This window comes from Sinocyclocheilus anshuiensis, unplaced genomic scaffold (genome assembly GCF_001515605.1).
Source record: "Sinocyclocheilus anshuiensis isolate Anshui unplaced genomic scaffold, SAMN03320099.WGS_v1.1 scaffold1031, whole genome shotgun sequence".
NCBI lineage: Eukaryota > Metazoa > Chordata > Actinopteri > Cypriniformes > Cyprinidae > Sinocyclocheilus > Sinocyclocheilus anshuiensis.
The window spans coordinates 677,144-702,102 of record NW_015542633.1 but is presented as its reverse complement, the minus strand read 5'-3'; the positions used below and the strand labels follow the sequence as shown (position 1 = coordinate 702,102).

Sequence of the window (24,959 nt, the reverse complement as noted above, 5' to 3'; positions counted from 1 at the left end):
AAAAGAAAGACGGAGCTGTACATATCGGTTTATTTCGGGAACTTTTTGCCCCACATGCACAACAAGTCATTTAGACATTTGCAACAGTTAGTTTTTTTACACATACAGATTGGTTCTATGCAGTCAATCCGTTTTGCAGTTCTTTAAACTGTTGTTTTCGCTTGCAAATCACTGTTCACAGGCTTGCAGTGCTTTTGACCGTCTTTTGGCGAAAAAAACGTGCCAAAAGTGTAAGCGCGGAAAAATGGAAGTCAGAAGCATGCAGATCATATTTATTTTGCGTTAGCATGAAGCTGCAGTTTCACAATACATGAATTACACTTACGAATAACAGTAAAATGCTGCAAATAATTTTTTCTTGCGCTTGAAACGCGATTTACACCTTTACAACGCTTCTCTTGCGCATGCAAATTTAATTTACGCTTACAGTCTTATGTACACTTCCACAACTCTTACCCTGCGTATGCAAATCTTTTTGACGTCATTCTACCTTCATATTTAGCTTTCTATTGAACAGTTAGCACGCACAATGTGATTGAGTAATTTAGGTCTGGTTTTACAACTCTTAACCTCAACACAAGGGCGGTCCTGTCAGCCTGTGTGAGTCTGCAGTGCAGAAACATTATGTTTGATGTTGAATTACGACTGTTTTTATGACTTTGTATGCTTATTGAGTAACATATAAAAGCTGGTGCATGCGTTTATGAAGATGCTACTTCTCTGGATCTGGTCGCCATCAAAAACACTCACAAAAACTATTTTACCATACAACGCTCTGACTGACAATCACATGAGAATGTAAATAAACTGCAAATTGATATTCTTAAAATGTTATTAATTGCACTGCAGAAGACAGAGATGCTCAAACATCTAGATGCTCTATCACTCCCAGATTTACATTTGTGTGGTTTCAGTTTTGGTATAGCTGCACTTTTATGCTAAAATGTGGAAAATATTCATAATGATCGTCATAAAATGAAGAATGAGATGTAAAGTGTGGTGGTGCACTACAGTGGCACTTTACCGGCATTTGTGTACAACTGTCACATATCTTCCACAATATCATAATATCAAACAGTGCAATGATTATCATCGCTGTGATTTAATGAACCACAACTTCCCCGAACCCTGCGATCCAGGTACCGCATTTACGTCATGACCTGTCAATCATTCTGCATTCACCTTCACATTCCACAAATGTTTTGATTTTACACAGTCAGAAAATGATGACGTAGGAAACTTTCAGACTGTACTTCAGTTCACCTGAACTGAGCAAACAAAGCACCAGCGTTTCTCAACGGGTGGCTCACGTGTCTGTTCTGAAAAATTAAGCAAATAATCACATGCAACCAACCAAATAACTATGCATAGTTAAATCAATTAAATTAGAGCTACTGTATACACTGGAGGAAAAAAGATTTTACAGAGAGTTCAGAGAACATTCCAAAAAAAACAAAAAAAAAGAACTGTTCCATTAACGTTCACATCACCTACTTAAAACTCTTTAAACATATTTCTGTTAGCTGGATATCACTTCTGCTGTTGTTAATGCATTTATAATTTCATGGTAATAATTCTGCATATCATTTGGTCTATGCAGATCATTGTAATATTACTAGTTCAATTATTACAGACATTTCTTCTTCACATTTGGATGCGCAATCAATGCAATCAATCATGTCAGAGCGAAAACAGTTGAAATGCACTGCCGTGCTTTTTTCCACATATCTTTTTCTCTTCCTCATAGCTTCCAGCTGGGTTTTATTTTGATGCTTGTGTGTGTGTGTGTGTGTGTGAGTGAGTGAGTGAGTGAGTGTGTGTGTGTGTGTGTGTGAGTGAGTGAGTGAGTGAGTGTGTGTGTGTGTGTGTGTGAGTGAGTGAGTGAGTGAGTGTGTGTGTGTGTGTGTGTGAGTGAGTGAGTGAGTGAGTGTGTGTGTGTGTGTGTGTGAGTGAGTGAGTGAGTGAGTGTGTGTGTGTGTGTGTGTGAGTGAGTGAGTGAGTGAGTGTGTGTGTGTGTGTGTGTGTGTGTGAGAGTGGGTGGCGTCTGACAGCGCAGGTCTCACTAAACCCGTTTCATTATCGCTCTCTTTCTCTCTCTCGTTCTGTTCTCATTCATCAGGGTGATATTACAGGGTTTTCAGTCACACACAGAGCTGATGTGGATGTTTCTACTCCTCATCGATTCACTTTTTACAGTCATCAGAAGGTGAGTAAAACACTTTCATCTCAATGCGTGTTGTAAAGCTGAATAAATAAGCTTTCCATTGATGTATGGTTTGTTAGGATAGGACAATATTTGAAAATCTGGAATCTGAGGGAGCAAAAAAATCTAAATATTGAGAAAATCATCTTTAAAGTTGTCCAAATTAAGTTCTTAGCCATGCCCATACAATGTATTGTTGGCTATTGCTACAAATATACCCCAGAGACTTAAGACTGCTTTTGTGCAGCAGGGTCACATTTGAGTTTGGGCAGAAATGTTGGTGAATATAAAATCATTGCACTTGACTTCTAGAGGAGATTGTGGAGGGACGTGATATGTGACAGATCACATGTGGAGTATCAGACCCTACAGACGAGATAAAGGCATTCAATGAGAGATGGACAGCAGAGAGAAAGACTCACTAAAGCTTATTCGCAGAGACAGCATGCAGCAAAAACCAAACAGTGAGTATTTTGTCTGCAGTTGTGTTAAGTTTGCCTTATTGTTAGACAAGGAAGGCCGAGGCTAGCCGTCACAGTTTTTATTATCCCAGAAGCCTAAAAGCCTTCAAGAGTTAATGCATATTACTAATCAAAAATTAAGTTTTGATATATTTACGGTAGGAAATTTACAAAATATCTTCATGGAACATGATCTTTACTTAATATCCTAATGATTTTTGGCATAAAAGAAAAATCAATAATTTTGACCCATACAATGTATTGTTGGCTATTGCTACAAATATACCCCAGCGACTTAAGACTGCTTTTGTGCAGCAGGGCCACATTTGAGTTTGGGCAGAAATGTTGGTGAATATAAAATCATTGCACTTGACTTTTAGAGGAGATTGTGGAGGGACGTGATATGTGACAGATCACATGTGGAGTATCAGACCCTACAGACGAGATAAAGGCATTCAATGAGAGATGGACAGCAGAGAGAAAGACTCACTAAAGCTTATTCGCAGAGACAGCATGCAGCAAAAACCAAACAGTGAGTATTTTGTCTGCAGTTGTGTTAAGTTTGCCTTATTGTTAGACAAGGAAGGCCGAGGCTAGCCGTCACAGTTTTTATTATCCCAGAAGCCTAAAAGCCTTCAAGAGTTAGTTAATATATAGCAGTGATAAAACAAGGTGAGGTTTGTGGGGGTGGATGGAGGCGTGAGATAAGCAGCTGTTGGTTTGTACAATGAGTAAGAATAAGCTCCTCCCAAAATTCATTTCCTGTTCAGTTAATACATGTTGACATTTGTATGGGGCAGGTTGTCACAATGAAACCTGACATTAATAAACAGGTTGTTATACAGGCTATTTTATTTTAGGCTTTTTAACACAAAGTAACATACAGAAAATTCAAAACATTGTTTCGTTGTTCTAATAAAAAGTACTTAAAAACAAATAAAAAGTCATTTCTAAATTTCAAAGTGTGTGACAACTTGCCCCTATTTACCTTCATTATATAGTTGATTATTATCTTAATGTATGTCAGTGTGTTTTATTGTGTTCATTTTAGTTTGGAGGACTGAAATTCACAAAACTTATCCTAATTTAAGACAATATAAGTACAATATAAAACTACAGCTAAAGCATTTGTGTCATTGGCCTTTGTGTCATTTACTGAAAACCGTTACTGAAATACAAACGCTGTGACAACTAGCCCCGGTCTCTCCTATATGTCATATTATTTTCTTGATGAAGTCCTGATTTAAACTTATAAATGTTTTTGTTTCTTCCAGTGAGTCTGGATTTAGACGGCCATGTAGAGTTTCATTCAGGTGAATCAGAAACAGTCACAGATGAGGTGAGATTCACAGATCGTCTTGAGAGAAGGAGACACAACTGATGTGTGGAAATGAAATAAGAATGAAATTTGTTTTTGGCTTTTTTAGCATCTGAAACAAACTATCAACCACATAGCAACACCTAAGTAAGCACTCGGAACATACTAGCAACTGCATAGCGACACCCTAGAAATAGCCCAGAATACCTTAGAAACCACCTAGCAACCACCCAGAACACCATAGCGACCACATAGCAACACACTAGTGTTAAAACCTTCAAGAGGACCACCTAGAACCACTTCAAGCAACCACCTACAAACCATCCAGAATACCCCAGCAACCACAGAGCAACACCCTAGTGTTAAAACCTTCAAGAGAACGTCCCCCAAAACCTAGCAACCATTCAGAACACTGTAGCAACCACATAACAGCACCGGAGTAACCACCTATAATATCTGCAGGGCACCAGCCACAACACCCTAGCAACCACACAGCAACACCTAAGCAACTTCCCTGAACACTGAATAGCAACACCCTAGAAACGGCCCAAAATACCTTAGCAACCACCTAGAAACCATCCAGAATACCCCAGCAACCGCAGAGCAACACCCTAATAACCACATATAATACCTTAGCAACTGCATGGCACTAGTCACACCACCCTAGCAACCACACAGCAACACCTAAGCAACCACCCAGAACACTGCATAGCAACACCCTAGAAATGTGAAAAAATACCTTAGCAACCACCTAGAAACCATCCAGAATACCCCAGCAACCACAAAGCAACACCCTAACGTTAAAACCTTCAGAAGAACTTCCCCCAAAACCTAGCAACCGCCTAACAACCATTCAAAATACCCTAGCAACCACATAACACCCTAGTGACCACCTATAATACCTTAGCAACTGCAGGGCCCCAGCCACAAGACCCTCTGATTTAAACTTATAAATGTTTTTGTTTCTTCCAGTGAGTCTGGATTTAGACGGCCATGTAGAGTTTCATTCAGGTGAATCAGAAACAGTCACAGATGAGGTGAGATTCACAGATCGTCTTGAGAGAAGGAGACACAACTGATGTGTGGAAATGAAATAAGAATGAAATTTGTTTTTGGCTTTTTTAGCATCTGAAACAAACTATCAACCACATAGCAACACCTAAGTAAGCACTCGGAACATACTAGCAACTGCATAGCGACACCCTAGAAATAGCCCAGAATACCTTAGAAACCACCTAGCAACCACCCAGAACACCATAGCGACCACATAGCAACACACTAGTGTTAAAACCTTCAAGAGGACCACCTAGAACCACTTCAAGCAACCACCTACAAACCATCCAGAATACCCCAGCAACCACAGAGCAACACCCTAGTGTTAAAACCTTCAAGAGAACGTCCCCCAAAACCTAGCAACCATTCAGAACACTGTAGCAACCACATAACAGCACCGGAGTAACCACCTATAATATCTGCAGGGCACCAGCCACAACACCCTAGCAACCACACAGCAACACCTAAGCAACTTCCCTGAACACTGAATAGCAACACCCTAGAAACGGCCCAAAATACCTTAGCAACCACCTAGAAACCATCCAGAATACCCCAGCAACCGCAGAGCAACACCCTAATAACCACATATAATACCTTAGCAACTGCATGGCACTAGTCACACCACCCTAGCAACCACACAGCAACACCTAAGCAACCACCCAGAACACTGCATAGCAACACCCTAGAAATGTGAAAAAATACCTTAGCAACCACCTAGAAACCATCCAGAATACCCCAGCAACCACAAAGCAACACCCTAACGTTAAAACCTTCAGAAGAACTTCCCCCAAAACCTAGCAACCGCCTAACAACCATTCAAAATACCCTAGCAACCACATAACACCCTAGTGACCACCTATAATACCTTAGCAACTGCATGGCACCAGCCACAAGACCCTAGCAACCACATAGCAACACTTAAGCAACCTCCCAGAACACACTAGCAACTGCATAGCAACACCTTAGAAACGGCTCAAAATACCTTATAAACTTTGAAAAAAAAAAACTAATTCAAACTGTCTGACCAGGCTTTCTCAGGCCAACATAAAGTTTGTTTTGACAAATCTAGTTGTAGAGTATTATAATTGCTCTCTTTTTTTGTCTTTAGGTCACGGCAGTACATCCCTCTTTTGCTGAGCTCTTCAGCTCCTTCATCTTCATCTGTTATTCAGCAGTCAGTAATGGCTCAGTATGTCTCGCTCTGCTGGACACCACACATGTAGCACAAGAGGACGATTAAAGGGAGAGTTCAGCAAAAAAAAAAAAAAAAAAGAAAATTCTGTCGTCATCATTCACTCACCCTCAAGTTGCTCCAAACCTGATATTTTAAAGAATGCTGGTAAGAGAACAGTTTCTGGTAGCCATTGACCTCCATAGTATAGAAAAAAAATACTATGGAAGTCAATGGCTGCCAGCAACTGTTTGGTTACCAACATTCTTCAAAATACCTTCTTTTGTGTTCAACAGAAGAAAGAAACTCATACAGGTTTGGAATAACGTGAGGGTGATTAAATGATGAGAGAACTGTCCCTTTAAGTCTTGTGTGTTAGTTTTAAGGGAAAGACATCGTACAGTACATCCGTGTAAAACACTGTAGGTTGTCAGTTTACTGTGAGTGTTAAACTCTAGATTATCTGTGGTATTTTAAAGCTTTTCGGTCATGGTGTTTGATCTGAAAGTGGAGCTCAGAAAACATTTCACCAGCATTTTGCACATTGCTTGATATGTTCTCCTCATTTTACTTGTTTCAGAGCCTAGAGAAACAAAAGATATTTCTGACAGTTCACTGTAACAGCGCTGCAGTTGAATGCTGCTTTATTCCTTTTCGGTTTATTTTTATATGTGTATAACTTGCATATATATATATATATATATATATATATACACAATATATATATTGTATAACTATGTATATAGTTTTATAAAATAAAAACCTCTGTGAGGTGCATTACATCTAATACATGCTTGTGTGGATTTAATCACATTTGAACAATGAATAAAAACAGGTTCAAAATATTTTTGCATTTATTTATTTTTTTTCCCAAATATGTGTTTTTGAAATAAGGTCTGAGGTGGATGCTGATAAAAGCTTCAACGACAGAGGTGAAGAACAGGGTATAAACAAAAATACATTGTTAAAAGTACTTTGCAAAAGATGAACCTGAACTAGACATTAAGAAAAAAAAAACAGAAAAAAAATGAAAGTTTAGAAATCTTTAATGCAAGACAAGATTTTGATGTTCAGTAAGTTGAATCATGTTATAGCGGTTGCGACAAGAGCGAAACTTCACTCTATTAAAACAAATCCCAGCTTTTGCTTAATCTGAGTGTCAAATTATAAATCATGGATCTGAATGTGAACTGTGCTCACTTAGACGATGAGGTGATTTAGTGAAACTCCTCCCACACGAAGAGCACTGGTATGGTTTTTCTCCAGTACGAGTTCTCTAATGAGTCCACTGGTGTGTGGAACTGAAGTAAGAATGAAATGTGTTTTTGGCTTTTATTTTTTCAGCATTGGAAAGAACCTAGCAACCACATAATACCTTAGCAACACCCTAGCAACCACATAACGACCACCCTGAACACCCTAGCTCCACCCACAACACCATAGCAACCACATAGCAACACCTAAGTAGCCACTCAGAACACACTAGCAGCTGCATAGCAACACCCTAGAAACAGCCCAGAATGCCCTAGCAACACCCTAGCAACAACCTTGTTCTCCATGGTGGGTTTGAACAAAACCAAAACTAGGAAGAGTTTGGCTGTGGACGGAAAGCTATCCTCCATCATGACGGTGAACATTTAAGTGGGAGCTTAACTGATAATGCTAGTGTTCATTTTAAGACGTCATACATCAAGTATCAGCGCTTTATATTTATTGTAATGCATTGAAGATAAATGGTTGTCATCATCTTTGTCCACTAGATGAGAGACAGAATGAAAAGTCAGAGATCTGATCTGAAGCTGAATGAAGATCATCAACTTTTGTAATAATAATAATATTCTCAGACTTTTACAATTGGCTTCAGGTCAAACTTTCATTGAGTTGAATAGATTATAATGCTTTAATAAGGATAACTGAATCTGTATATAAACTACTGAACATGTGCTCCTCCAAACAAGCCTTGAGCTTTATACAGTAGATGTGAGAATGATGTTGATCATGTGAGCAATAAACAGACAGTATAGAACTGGTTTAACTACATTAGTCAGTCTCTTTTTCCATGAGCACTTAACCTCAACTTGCACTTTGAGTTGCCCTTTCAAAAGAACGTCAGACATTGTCATTTTATGGAAAATGGAAATATTGGCAGTGTACAGAAGAAAATATAGCAGAATTTAATATGATCCTCAGACAGAATTTTCTTTTTTTGGGTGATCATCCCTTTCACTTTGTGGCCAATATCAATAATAAGATTTCACTGTTGCAATTCATGCAACATTTCATATCATAATATATTAGTTAAGTGCATTTCATGCTTGCTTCATGCCTTGTAAATATGCATTTCATAAATAACTTAATCTAACTGCTGCAGTCCTCCTAATTATTATAATTCTGCACAGCACTCTTTTGGGAAAAAGGGTTTTCAAATAGGCTAGATTATTTTAAACTGTCTGAAATTGCTGTTTGGAAACACAATAAAACCTCTCAAACATACATTAAGACACAATATAATGAAGGTTGGGGCATGCTGTTTGCATGCGGTTTGCAAAAATAATGCATTTTTCTGTTTGAAGTGTTTCATTAGTCATTATCATTGTCCATAAAAAGCAGGTTCCCATCATGACAACATACTCTGCAGGGTCTGTGTGTGTCAAATTAACTGTATACAGTGTTCCTGGGTAAACGACAGTGAAAATGTTCTAGTTGAGTTTATACAGACACGTACTTCAAAAATGACTTGACTTCAGTGGATTTAAAAGTGTGACAACTAGCCCCAGTATACCAACTACTGACTCTAGGCTATGTCTGCTTGTGTTAAACATGCTTTATCTGAACATGTTTTTAAAGACTTGTTTATTTGAAATGAGCAGAGAATAAAAACGGGACTGAAGATGATGAAGTGTGATGAACCATATCTGAAGCTAGAGGAAAAATCAGGAGAGCAAAGACAAAAACTCACAATTTGAAGAATCAGAGAAGAAATCCTTGAGACTTTATAGTCAGGAACAAACAAGACCAAACTGTGAGTGTTTTAACGTGACTTTTAGGTCATGCATAGGCTACATCTAAAAGTGCCATTTTAATAAAGATATTTAAATTTCTTACATTTTACAATTTCTTTACACACAGCTTTAGTCTGAAGAGTTGTCCAACTGTTTTCCTGAAGAATGGACGGATGGACCTTCAAAACTGAAAACATGGATTATAAATGTTTGATCTAAGAAGCTTTTATTTCTATGATTTATGGACAAAGTGACTAAAAGCATTTGGGCAGCCTCTATAAAACAAGCAAGATTTCTGTCAAGTGTCTTGTAAATACACCCTGATCTAAACAGATTTGCAATCTACCAGTACACTCAATGTGCTTGGATGTGACTGGCGCCATCTAGAGCAAAATAAAAAATATGCCCAGCAACAATTTTAAAGTCATAAAGCAGGACGCGTTATTGTTCAAGCACACATATTATATATTAACTCCAACAGAGTTAATCTGACTCCATTAACAGTGTTGTTATTCTTTAACCTCTTATTCTTTAAAGGTAAAACTCTTTCTTAGACTGATAGGAAAATGCAGGCTTTAACCTGAACATTTAGATAAAGTTAAAACCAGTTCAGCTTCCAACATTATCAGTGATAGAAGGAAAGATTCTCAAAGCTTCAAAGCAGACAGAGATGTGTTAAATCTTTATTTATTGCATGAGAGTGTGTGTGTGTGTGTGTGAGTGCGTGTGAGTGCGTGTGTGTGTGCGTGTGAGTGCGTGTGAGTGCGTGTGTGTGAGTGTGTGTGTGTGTGTGTGTGTGTGTGTGTGAGTGCGTGAGTGTGTGTGTGTGTGTGTGAGTGAGTGTGTGGATAAAACCGTTCAGGATGTAGTGAGAGAGAAAATAAACTACGTTTGAGCAAGAGTTCCTAGATTATAATCATGTTCACCACAATTCTAATCACACCACGGAAAATGATTTTCTTACTTTGTATTTTTGTCTTGTTTTCTAGAACATTCTTAAACCAAGATGCATTCACTTGAGAAGCAAAAAAAACATGGTTTTTGCTTAAAAGAAGAAGAAATATTTGCCAATGGGGCAAGAAAAATACTCTTATTTTGCCTTTGAGTTAATATTAAAGTACACATTAAAAATTACATGGAACTTTATATTTTTCTAATATATATATATATAACTATTATACTGTACTATTATACACACACACACATATATATCACAAAACAATAAAACTAATTATATATATATAAAGATAGTACAATTAATTGTTATTATATTTGCAATGTACTATTGATAATTGATGATTTTTCACCAGAGTGAAATAAACCAAAAGTACTATGGGGCATATACTATTACCGCAAAAATAATACATTCATATCTTGTTTTTATGTTTGGAAGACACTCATGATACACTCATGATACACTTGTGATGTACTTGTAACACAAAGAAGGTTCAATCTAGATAGTTCAATCTAATCAATCATGTGATTAGTATCTTCATGGGCTTAAAGTGTACTAAGTATACGTAAAGTTGTTCCACTTCAACACATAAAAGTACAGTAAATACACTTTAAACTCTGCTTTACTTCAATTTAATTACAACTCAAATATACTTAGTACAAAATTGGTTGTTCGAAAATGGCAAAATTGAAGTTAACTAATCATGAACACATCTGAAGTATACACTTAAGTACGCCAAAATGTAAAATACTTCTCATATATATTAAAATGCTTCTCGAAGATCAGTGCAAAGCATTATTAAACATGGAATGCAAACCCTAAACCAACTGAAATGAAATCAAATTTCTATTCTCCTCAATGCATGTTTGAGCAATAGACTATACATATTAAATTCAGCACAATTCTAATCAGTTTATAAGCTGTAATTGATATACTGAAAACTGGTAATGTATTGTCAATTATAAACACACTGGTCTATATAGCTCAAATAGTTTACTGCACTTTATTCTTCTAGATTGTCTTTTATCAATGCTAATGAATCTGAAGTCATGCACATGGAAAGATTAACTTACTTCCTCGTTGCATCATCGTCTGTTTAACTGGTTAGGCCTGTTGAGACTGTATTTAGCTTCGGTATAAAAGCAGAGCACACACACGAATGCAGACGCAAATGTCTGCAGCTGCTGACTATACAGCAAGGATTCTGTAGATGTAGCTCTTTACTTCTTCATGACATCTCTCTTCGTCTTACAGGTGAGAAACATGTTTCTAACACTTGATTTCATTCATCATTAAATCCTGCTTTTAGGCGCTTTATTCTCATACGGATGACTGGATTTTTGCCATTTTATTAGCAATGTTTTAATTTCTGCCACTTGTGAATGATTCAGTGCTTGTGTTATAACAGTGTACGTCTCTGTATTCCTCGTTTCATATTGCATAAGCTGGCTTTTTTTTAATTAAACTGCATTTGTGTGCATGATCACAGATACGAATGGAGTGTAAAAAGACAATAAAGCAAACAGAAAGCTGCTGGAGCAACAGATGAGCAAAAACCACGAGGACAGAGAGAAATGGAGGTCAGAAGTAAGACACAAACCTGTGAATCACAAGAGAAAAGCAGACAGATATCTGCTAGATGTGAGAGTATGGAGACACTAAAGCCGTACTGTAAGTGTTTGGTAATCATTCGTCACATTTCAGTCTCAGTCTCGCTTGATTGGCTGTTGTTTCCTTAAAGCTCTTGTCATTAAGTGGCACATTTATACTGATTCAAATGAACGAAACATTTACAGACAGTGTTTGAGTGACAGAACATGTTCTGATCAAGAACATAATAAATGAGGATAATCTTATATACGTTTGTGATTTCTAGTGTAATGTGATCCAGACGGACCTGTGACGTTTGATTCTGATGTTACAAGTGAGGTGAGATTCTCAACATCGAACCCTTCATCACTGACGTCCATCATCATCATCATCAGACTACCGTTGACCTCCAGCCTTCTGGAAGCTTTAACAGACTCGTCCGAGCACAAACACACTCAGCAAGAGCATCTTTCCCAGAGAACCTGCTGATGCTGCACTTTACTGTCAATCATACTGTGAACATTTGAGCTGCATCAGACAGAGACTTGTTTTTGTTTAACCAAATATTGGTTTCAATTGGCACTGCCTCATATTTCATGCATTTCCGTTTACTATGCACGTTGATTTATTTCATAGATTCTATCCACCTAATTTCTAACAGAATGGCCGTTTGTGAGCTGAATGCATCTGGCTTCCGGTCTCATGCACGCCCAGTTATTTTTAGCTGCACAAAACAGCTTGTTATGCTGTTTGATGTTGCAAAACCTCGTATTTACCATGTTATTTTAACGAATCGTCATTATAAATACACTGGTCTGTAGTGCAAATGGTTATACCATTTATGGCACTTAATTCTAGTTATTTCTATATTGCAGCTGATGCATCTGAAGTACCACACATTCAAAAAATTCATTTTGGTGGATATTTCTGTGTATATTTTTGTATCCTTCCATACCGTTTATATGTATTTATTAACTTTTCACCAACAATAATGATTCAGTATTTAGTTTCAAGCTATTTGTATACCGTCCTCCGTTCTCAAACTGCTTGTCATATCTAGGGTCATATTGATGCTGGAGTCAGTAACAGCATCTCAAAGCATGAAAAACTGTTGTTTAAACCCTCTCCAATGTAGATCTGTATTCACACAAAGAAACAGCTCAGTGTCTTCAGTTCACGGGACAGCAGCCGCGGCTCGTCTGAATGGACAAAACATTCATTCCCTGGAAATCAGAGCTCTAAACTCAATCTTAAATGCCTTCAGCATTCCTCAACAAGTATTTCTAGGTGCTTCTAGTTATGAAATCGTTTGTGATTTCTAGTGTAATGTGATCCAGACGGACCTGTGACGTTTGATTCTGATGTTACAAGTGAGGTGAGATTCTCAACATCGAACCCTTCATCACTGACGTCCATCATCATCATCATCAGACTACCGTTGACCTCCAGCCTTCTGGAAGCTTTAACAGACTCGTCCGAGCACAAACACACTCAGCAAGAGCATCTTTCCCAGAGAACCTGCTGATGCTGCACTTTACTGTCAATCATACTGTGAACATTTGAGCTGCATCAGACAGAGACTTGTTTTTGTTTAACCAAATATTGGTTTCAATTGGCACTGCCTCATATTTCATGCATTTCCGTTTACTATGCACGTTGATTTATTTCATAGATTCTATCCACCTAATTTCTAACAGAATGGCCGTTTGTGAGCTGAATGCATCTGGCTTCCGGTCTCATGCACGCCCAGTTATTTTTAGCTGCACAAAACAGCTTGTTATGCTGTTTGATGTTGCAAAACCTCGTATTTACCATGTTATTTTAACGAATCGTCATTATAAATACACTGGTCTGTAGTGCAAATGGTTATACCATTTATGGCACTTAATTCTAGTTATTTCTATATTGCAGCTGATGCATCTGAAGTACCACACATTCAAAAAATTGTGCTTCTAGTTATGAAATGACCAGGATATAATAAAATTGAGTGCATGGCTCCACCTTCAGGCTGAATAAGTCTCATTATATAATGTTTTTCTCATTTAAAAGCTATGGAAAGATGTAAAACAAGGCAATTATTTCTGTACAGAAAATGTGTACAGAAGAAATTACTTAATCAAGAAGAGAAGCACCTACTCAGAGAATGTATTATTTCAGACGCAGTCATATTGGCTGCGTTCCACTCCACTTTTAGACACGACCGCTCGAGAGTCTACTTCATATGCACACTTCGGGCCGCTCCAGAGACCTGACTCAGAACGTCCTGAGCCCTTGATCACTTTGAATCCGCCATGGAGTTAATTATTCACATTTTTTCCCTTACAAATTTGTTTGATGCAACATGTACACACTGTCAAAAATTACCGTGAATTTAACGGTAAAAGACTGTAAAAATGCTACAGTAAAAACCTGTTAAATGGTTAACGGTAAATTCCCTATATACGATGAAAAAATGTATTGGACATTACATGTATTGGACATTAATTTTACGGTAGTATACCGTTTTTGGAAGTGAAAAAGATCATTTACAGTGAATTACCGTAAATTGACATTCCCAGAATTTTTTGTTAAAATAACTATGTTTCTTAGTTTTTTTCTTATCAGTTTTGTATATTAGGGTTGTGTGTTACACCTAATGTTGTTAAATGAATGTTTACTGCATTATTTCAGTTTCATGTGTGTCACCGCGATGGTGTTTAGTGTCTGTGCACCTTCTATATATGTTATTATTTAAAAGCTGCTTGTGATGGGCTTTGGTTCATCATGTGACTTTCTCATCACCTCCTGCATTTGGTGGTTATCAGTGTATTACAAAGATACAAAACAGATTTCAGTACTTCAATAGGTTGGTATATTAACAGTATATCAGTTAATGAAATTACGGTATTTAACTGTAAATTTAAGTTAAAACCGTAAAACCTAAAACGTTGCTACCGTATTTTTTACGGTAAAATTCCGGTAACCACAGCTGCTGGTTTTTTACCGTAAAATTTTACGGAATTTTTTTTACAGTGTATAGGTATGCTTGGGCTGTTATAAATGTTTTTTAAAAATAATTAATATTTTATAGAGTTGTATGGGGTGGGGATAACTTAAACGCGATCTGCGATGACTTCATAATCATCAATATCATATTTGACAAACACAAAAATAGCATAGGCTATGAGTAACATTGATCAGTTCACTCAGTTCATGTGTAGAACTCAACTGATAGAACATTCATTTGTTGAAATCTGAATAAGAATATTCTGAAATCAGAATACTGCTGAAAATGATCTCTAAAAGACAAATGTGATTATAGCACATTCGACAACAAATAGGCTAAAAAAAAGTGAATAAGCGGAACTTATAAAATGTAACCCTATTTGAAAGTTACAATATGTTATGGCTTAGTCCTCTGCATCTAAATTGTGCTCCTCTCATCCGTTCTTCACTTCACAGACTGAACTTCATGCCTAGCCTTCCTTTCTTTCATCTCTGGCTTGAATTTCCTGACCACACACTGATTTCTGCTGCCTAAAAAAGTTATCTATAAAATAACCAGTGAATATCAATTTATTTAATGAATTTGAGCATAATTACTGAAGGTTAAAGTCACCACTTTACCTGAATCCGTCTGGCCCACATTATCTAACACATTCAGAGAAAGTGGGCCAATAATATTTAAAAACCTTAAAAGAAAACCAACACATTTTTAACACGGAGCAGTTTTAGTTCTTTTAGCAGTTTTATCAGTACCACTTAGTGAATGAGACTGAATACTAGGCCTATATAATGAATATTTGAGGAGTTCCTGACACACGACTGAGTGCTTTTTATTGTTAGACACACGACTGGGCATTTCCAGCATAAGTGCAGTGCAAACATCTTTAACTTTAAATACACCTGATTGACTGAACATCTGCAGCTCATTAGTGACTTAAATACCAGAGGAAGAGCTCAAGACATACTGCATACTGTGTTTGCATACTCTATCACAGATAAAGTGAATTAAATGCAATATTTGTCAAATATACAGACCTTTCAGAAACGTTTTCATGAGCAACAGATATATACTGATTATATACCGCTTAATACATCGCCATCTGTTCAAGAATAAAGTTAAACGTAAATATATACTTTTTAAATACTAATAAAGTGGGGGAATGTATGCTTTTATCAGTGTTTTATGATAAACGTGACTCAATATAACAAAGAAACGCATTTCAAAATTTGTCATTAAGATCTATCCAGTTTCCAATTTTCTCTAGAACACTTATTTTTTACCTGCTCCTCCATTTCATGCCAGTTCTGGAGTGATGTTAGAGACTGGCTGAATCTAAAAATGTCAAACATCCTTGTATTTAACATCAACTATATCCTGTTTTATGTTGATGATTTAGATCATTCAATATCAGACATTGTGAATATTGTTTTCCTACTTGCCAAATATCATATACATTGTTGTAAGTGGAGAGACTGCTTGGTTCATTTCATGAACGAATTTAAACTATTCTACTCCTCACTGAGATTACTTAAAAATGGTCGTGCACCGAAAATATCATCGGACATGTCCAAGTTTCTTGCGTTTAAAAATATATATATATATATATTTTTTTTTTGCCTTACATGTATTGTGGATCCCCTTAAGGTTTGATGCTGATTGTTATTGTATTTGGTTTTATTCTATGCTGTTACCTCTATGAGTTCTTGTATTCTATGTTTAATAAATAAAATACATAAAAATAAATAAACCGAATGTCTTCCGCGTCCGCACGTAGTTCGTCTATTTTCGGACTGCTTCGGGTTGCCAGGTTTCCACAACAAAACCCTCCCAAATGCTACTCAAAACTAGCGTTTCGAGGGGGTTCTCCTGGTACAATTCGCATTCCAGGGGCTACATATCACGTTATTTTGGTCGCTTCAACCCGCGGACATGAAAAACACCCCGCGGCAACAGTGTTACAGTAGCCCAATCCCACGGGAAAACCGCGGACCTGGCAACACTACACTGCTCGCCTCCAGACCATAGACTGTATAAAAACATGGACGTAGTGTCCGTGACGTCACCCGTAGAGTTCCGATGAGCCTTTTTGAAGCTCAAAAGTGGGCGGAGGCGGCCGTTGCCATCTTTGCAGCGCGTCACCGCGCGTCACTCCCGGATAATCGAAAATGGGCAAAAAGGCGGGAGTAGGTTGCTGAAACCACGCCCACTTAGCTCGACGGCAGTGTCAGAAGCGGCAATCCACCTGTCACTCAAGTGGCCACGCCCTTAATTATGCAGAAATTTAAGGCTTAATATAATTTAAACAAATGAGTTATAAAAAAATTCGCCCCCCTCACAGTTGTCATGAAGGGCAAAATTAGCTATATAGACCAAAATAATTGTTTGAACCAGGCTGTAAACATGTTTTTTTCTGCTGTAAAGTTAGGCACTTTAACATGGGGAGTCTATGGGATTGACTCCCTTTTGCAGCCAGCCTCTAGCGGTCTGTGAGGCAAGGGAGGGGGAGACTTTTATTTTTTAAACGCATTTTTGCCCCGTTTGTGTTGTTTTACAACTTACACAATTATTTAAAGTATAAAACATTGTTATTTACAATACACAGACTGGTTTTTAACCATATTTTTATTGGGGGACAACCCCTGACTAAAGTCACAATCTGATTGTGGCAAGATGAATTCTTTGCCTCAACATGCCTTTCTCACTGAGAACTTTAAGTATGATGCAGGTTTCACTGTTAAACAAACCACAGGTTATTTTAACATGCTTAAAACGGATTTTGAAAGACTGAGTTGTTCTGAAAAGCTGTTGGATGAGCCACTGACAATTCATTTGTCAAAGTTTCATACAAATATTATTCATGTATCCTGAATCAATATCTCAGCAGTTCATATATGAACTGTCAAATTTTCACAGTCAAACATTTAAAATCACATAAAATCCAGCATGTTTCTCTGACATACAAGTCTTAAAATTTAAAAATGTATGGTCGCTTCAACCCGCGGACATGAAAAACACCCCGCGGCAACAGTGTTACAGTAGCCCAATCCCACGGGAAAACCGCGGACCTGGCAACACTACACTGCTCGCCTCCAGACCATAGACTGTATAAAAACATGGACGTAGTGTCCGTGACGTCACCCGTAGAGTTCCGATGAGCCTTTTTGAAGCTCAAAAGTGGGCGGAGGCGGCCGTTGCCATCTTTGCAGCGCGTCACCGCGCGTCACTCCCGGATAATCGAAAATGGGCAAAAAGGCGGGAGTAGGTTGCTGAAACCACGCCCACTTAGCTCGACGGCAGTGTCAGAAGCGGCAATCCACCTGTCACTCAAGTGGCCACGCCCTTAATTATGCAGAAATTTAAGGCTTAATATAATTTAAACAAATGAGTTATAAAAAAATTCACCCCCCTCACAGTTGTCATGAAGGGCAAAATTAGCTATATAGACCAAAATAATTGTTTGAACCAGGCTGTAAACATGTTTTTTTCTGCTGTAAAGTTAGGCACTTTAACATGGGGAGTCTATGGGATTGACTCCCTTTTGCAGCCAGCCTCTCTGTGAGGCAAGGGAGGGGGAGACTTTTATTTTTTAAACGCATTTTTGCCCCGTTTGTGTTGTTTTACAACTTACACAATTATTTAAAGTATAAAACATTGTTATTTACAATACACAGACTGGTTTTTAACCATATTTTTATTGGGGGACAACCCCTGACTAAAGTCACAATCTGATTGTGGCAAGATGAATTCTTTGCCTCAACATGCCTTTCTCACTGAGAACTTTAAGTATGATGCAGGTTTCACTGTTAAACAAACCACAGGTTATTTTAACATGCTTAAAACGGATTTTGAAAGACTGAGTTGTTCTGAAAAGCTGTTGGATGAGCCACTGACAATTCATTTGTCAAAGTTTCATACAAATATTATTCATGTATCCTGAATCAATATCTCAGCAGTTCATATATGAACTGTCAAATTTTCACAGTCAAACATTTAAAATCACATAAAATCCAGCATGTTTCTCTGACATACAAGTCTTAAAATTTAAAAATGTATGATCTCAGAGAAATATATTTAAATTTCTGCACTCAGCAGATGCTTTTATCAATTTTATGCAAAGCAATAAAATTAATAGCAATAAAGGGGATTAAAAATGAATTGGTTCTGAAACAAGGAAGTTCTTTTAACTTTCAACAACAGCTTGTAAGACACAGTTAACAAATGCAGTGAGCAGCGCTGTCATCAGAAATCACCCTTAACAGATGAAAGATAGTACGACAAAGATATCGCTTTCCTCAGCGAACATTCAGACTCATGTTTTATTGTGAATATGAGATTGAGCTGAAGAATGAATGCTGTGTCAGATGCAGGGAGTCACTCTCAGTCCATCTCTCTCTCATAATACAGTGAGCTTTAATACAGTGATACAATAAGCTTTTAATGAAGCGACTCAACGTTTCTTCGTTACTAAAGTTCTAAAGTGACGTTTTTGAATTAGTAACGGATCTTGAGCTCAGCTGTTAAACTGGCAAACAGAGATCTGAATCTGTGGCGGAAGGAAGTAGTTCCGCACAAAAGAGGTTTTTAAAGACACTCCGTTGTTGTTTCTTATATATTTACACACTCGTGCCATCGAACTGTTGTATAAACGCAATATCACACTCGTAGCCGTGAGATATGGCTGTATATCAGCACAGATATGTTTACCTACGGCCGAATCACAGCCGTGCTGATACACAGCCGTGTCTCACGGCTACTCCTGTGATATTGCTCATTTATATTAAGCACAAACTAAGAAAAGAAAAACAAACATTTAACGTTTCAATAATTAAGTAAAAGCACGCCTAAAGTAAAACATTCTGACTCTGTAATGAGAATTTGTAGGTAAAATTTAATTACCAGGACAATAATGTCGAAATTTAAAAATACATTAATAGTACTGAAAACATACTTCAATTGAGACCTGGACATGTTTCCATGAGATTCATCTTGTATTTATAAAATCCATATCATACTACAGAAATACAGGGTAAGATGATGATGTCCTCAAGAACAATGTGGATTTACTTTTATACTGTAACATTTAAATATAGTATTTAAAATGTTTAGCACATGCAGGATGATGATGTGTGGTGTGTTATTCTAGAAAATAAACAAACATTCGCTAATTTACTTGTTATAACACAAAATGTCAAATATTAAAAAGGATGCAAGATATGCTCCGGTAAGAAACTCCCACAGGATAAACTTTTACAGAAATTACTTTTCTGTCATTTTTGACTTAAAATTAATAAGAATGAAGTCATATACGGAATGATTAAATGTGTCTTGAATTTGTTTTCAGGTCGACTATTAGCTGTTAACAAAAGAAAGAAAGAAAAAAAAAAAACATCAACCTGACTTCACTGGCCTCAACTAAAATGTGGGTTTATGTCGTCTGTTTTTCTGCTGTAAAGTTAGGCACTTTAACATGGGGAGTCTATGGGATTGACTCCCTTTTGCAGCCAGCCTCTCTGTGAGGCAAGGGAGGGGGAGACTTTTATTTTTTAAACGCATTTTTGCCCCGTTTGTGTTGTTTTACAACTTACACAATTATTTAAAGTATAAAACATTGTTATTTACAATACACAGACTGGTTTTTAACCATATTTTTATTGGGGGACAACCCCTGACTAAAGTCACAATCTGATTGTGGCAAGATGAATTCTTTGCCTCAACATACCTTTCTCACTGAGAACTTTAAGTATGATGCAGGTTTCACTGTTAAACAAACCACAGGTTATTTTAACATGCTTAAAACGGATTTTGAAAGACTGAGTTGTTCTGAAAAGCTGTTGGATGAGCCACTGACAATTCATTTGTCAAAGTTTCATACAAATATTATTCATGTATCCTGAATCAATATCTCAGCAGTTCATATATGAACTGTCAAATTTTCACAGTCAAACATTTAAAATCACATAAAATCCAGCATGTTTCTCTGACATACAAGTCTTAAAATTTAAAAATGTATGATCTCAGAGAAATATATTTAAATTTCTGCACTCAGCAGATGCTTTTATCAATTTTATGCAAAGCAATAAAATTAATAGCAATAAAGGGGATTAAAAATGAATTGGTTCTGAAACAAGGAAGTTCTTTTAACTTTCAACAACAGCTTGTAAGACGCAGTTAACAAATGCAGTGAGCAGCGCTGTCATCAGAAATCACCCTTAACAGATGAAAGATAGTACGACAAAGATATCGCTTTCCTCAGCGAACATTCAGACTCATGTTTTATTGTGAATATGAGATTGAGCTGAAGAATGAATGCTGTGTCAGATGCAGGGAGTCACTCTCAGTCCATCTCTCTCTCATAATACAGTGAGCTTTAATACAGTGATGCAATAAGCTTTTAATGAAGCGACTCAACGTTTCTTCGTTACTAAAGTTCTAAAGTGACGTTTTTGAATTAGTAACGGATCTTGAGCTCAGCTGTTAAACTGGCAAACAGAGATCTGAATCTGTGGCGGAAGGAAGTAGTTCCGCACAAAAGAGGTTTTTAAAGACACTCCATTGTTGTTTCTTATATATTTACACACTCGTGCCATTGAACTGTTGTATAAACGCAATATCACACTCGTAGCCGTGAGATATGGCTGTATATCAGCACAGATATGTTTACCTACGGCCGAATCACAGACGTGCTGATACACAGCCATGTCTCACGGCTACTCCTGTGATATTGCTCATTTATATTAAGCACAAACTAAGAAAAGAAAAACAAACATTTAACGTTTCAATAATTAAGTAAAAGCACGCCTAAAGTAAAACATTCTGACTCTGTAATGAGAATTTGTAGGTAAAATTTAATTACCAGGACAATAATGTCGAAATTTAAAAATACATTAATAGTACTGAAAACATACTTCAATTGAGACCTGGACATGTTTCCATGAGATTCATCTTGTATTTATAAAATCCATATCATACTACAGAAATACAGGGTAAGATGATGATGTCCTCAAGAACAATGTGGATTTACTTTTATACTGTAACATTTAAATATAGTATTTAAAATGTTTAGCACATGCAGGATGATGATGTGTGGTGTGTTATTCTAGAAAATAAACAAACATTCGCTAATTTACTTGTTATAACACAAAATGTCAAATATTAAAAAGGATGCAAGATATGCTCCGGTAAGAAACTCCCACAGGATAAACTTTTACAGAAATTACTTTTCTGTCATTTTTGACTTAAAATTAATAAGAATGAAGTCATATACGGAATGATTAAATGTGTCTTGAATTTGTTTTCAGGTCGACTATTAGCTGTTAACAAAAGAAAGAAAGAAAAAAAAAAACATCAACCTGACTTCACTGGCCTTAACTAAAATGTGGGTTTATGTCGTCTGTGTGATTTAACAGATACAGATGTGCTGTAGAAATGAAATAACACAGAGAAAATGCTGGAGCATCAGAAACCACAGACGAGCAAAACCCAACAGGACAGAGAGAAAATGGAGGCCAGAAATGAAACACAATCCAGTGGATCACGAGAGAAAAACAGAGAGACACTTGTTAGATGGAAGAGTATGGAGAGAATAAAGCCAGATCGTAAGTGTTTGGACTTTTAGTCTTGCTAGGTATGCTGTTATAAGAAGTTATAAGAACATTAAAAAAATCCAAAACAATGAGGATAATCTGATGTTTGTGATTTCTAGTCTCTCATGATCCAGACGGGCCTGTATGGTCTCATTCTGATGTCAAAAGCTCTTCAGCATTTTCTCAAGAACACACAACATCACTGACGTCCAGATATCAGCGGCTGAAGACCTGAACAACATCAATCCAGACGACAGTCTCTTCAGCTCCGGGATTCTTTTTCAGACTCATCTGAGCACAAACAAACAGAGTAATGAACGGTTTCTTTCACAGATCTGTGTCTCAATACTGCACTGCTGCTGCACTTTACTGACAACATTCAGCTCATCACAGTTTCCCTACATTTGAGAGTGAACGCTTGCACAAGGATTCAATATATGTATAATATCTCCCTAAAGACATGGCGACACCCTGGACAAACGGCTCCATCACAGAGCGACACACATTCTTTCAAACAAACAGCTCAGTGTCTTCAGTTCTATGGACAGATATAGCAGCGCCCTGCACCAAAACATTCATCCACTAGAAAACACAGCGTCTCTTCAGTTCTGCCGCACACCTGCAAAGCGCACGCACACTCACAGAGACACGTTTCAGACTGAGTTGATTCGTCTTTCGCATCTCCTCCTTATGTTTGAACAGACAAATACACACAGAATTATGTCAATAGTAGCCGTCTCGACGATCATTCTCGTAAATGCACTCAGTTATGTTTTAAAGGGGTCATATGATGCAATTTCAAGTTTTCCTTTCTCTTTGGAGTGTTACAAGCTCTTGGTGCATAAAGAAGATCTGTAAAGTTGCAAAGACTAAAGTCTCAAATCCAAAGAGATATTCTTTATAAAAGTTAAGAGTTAACCACGCCTACCTAAAACGGCTCGTTCTAACACGCCCCCACATGTCTACAAAATGTACTTACAGGCTGTGAGTCAGCATTATTTGTCAGCATCATAGACTGTGGTCAGCATGCGCGCCGAAGGGGAAACAGGAGAAACAGTCCTCGTCCTCCGTAAAATGAGTTCCACACATCTGAATATTTGGTTTGAACTTTTCTGGAACAGTGTTGTAAATACAACTTAACCACTGATTTCTAGTCGCGTCTTCTTTTGGAAGGCCAAACAAAGTAGTTTCGCTTTCACAACGAAAACACAGCGTCTTCACAACATGGCAGCGGCAGTGGCAGCAACAATACACGTGTGACCATTTGGATGGCGTTATGCAAATCTTCCCACATCGTGACGTAGACATGTGGGGGCATGTTTAAATTAGCCGTTTTGGTAGGGCGTGGACCAGTCTTAACTTTTATAAAGAATATCTCTTTGGGTTTGAGACTTTAGGGATCTTATCTATGCACAATCAGCTTGTAACACTCCAAAGATAAAGGAAAACTTGAAATTGCATCATATGACCCTTTAAAGGGACCGCAACCTATAAATACGTACTGCTGAATGTCACTCATGTTATTCAAACAACACAAAACAGCTATAACAAAGATTAATCTAAATTTAATTCATACAGTGAACACAATGCAGTGTTATTTTACACTTAATTATTAAATTTATGTATCTGATTACTGCTGTTTATATTATCTATGCTTGTAAATTGTGTATTTAGTTAGTTGGATTTTATTGTTCTGGCTCGATTTGACTTGATCCAGGATTGTTAAATTCTTCAAAGCTCATCCAGGGGCCCGTTCTTCGTACGTCGCTTATTACATCCGAGATTAACCCGTTCTTCGTTCCTCGCTGAACACATCTGAGATGATCTGAAAGATGCCAGATCTAGTAATCCTGATAACTGATCTCTGGCTAATTTGGCTCTTCAAACGAATGTGTGGATTTGATTAAAATATCTGGATGAAGTTGTCTAAGATTACTGCGTGTTCTCGTGTTCCTCGTAAAGGGCAGATGTATGGAAACCACGATCAGCGATTGGCTGCGGCACGACAGCAACGTGATGACATCATAACATTAAAAAACACCCGACGGAAAAACTTGACACATTTCTGGAAACATCCAAGCGAACAAAACTACATAAATGTTATAATAGATAAATGAAATGTGCACTGTTTTTATTTTATTTAATTTTTTACATGATTCCCAGTTATTTATATTCACGATTTCTAATATTTTACATTTTTATTTCAATTTAATTAGCAATTCATTTAATTTTATATTTGAACAGATTTGTTACATGACAGCATTAATTAAAGTTTCTTAAGGGTCAAGATCATGTTATCTGCATCTCCTGCGCTCCATCAAGCCACTCCCATAATATCTGTCACCACTCAAATTAATGCACCGCTCAGATTAACTGTACAGCATGTGTGTAAGACTCTAATACAATTATAAATTATTTTATCACAAATAAATCTTTCAATGAGTAATACTGGCTGTGTCTATAGTATTATAGATTACACAACATTATAACATTATTTTCAAATACATTTTTAAATTATTATCATTTTAAATTATTGTCCCCAGATTAGTAGGGTATACTTGTAATAAAGTAGCAGTGGCTGGGACAAATTTTAAATATCAATTCCACTTTAAAAGATGCAATCTAATCCTGTTTACA

At 37.1% G+C, this 24,959-nt stretch overlaps 1 long non-coding RNA gene across 1 annotated transcript; it reads left to right on the top strand.

Moving 5' to 3' along the window:
- The first annotated feature begins 11,336 nt into the window (after positions 1-11,336).
- On the top strand, positions 11,337-12,591 carry LOC107694552 (uncharacterized). Its single transcript, XR_001634890.1, has 3 exons — positions 11,337-11,417; positions 11,653-11,834; positions 12,040-12,591. It is a non-coding gene; the product is annotated as an uncharacterized LOC107694552 (long non-coding RNA).
- Positions 12,592-24,959: the final 12,368 nt, after the last annotated feature.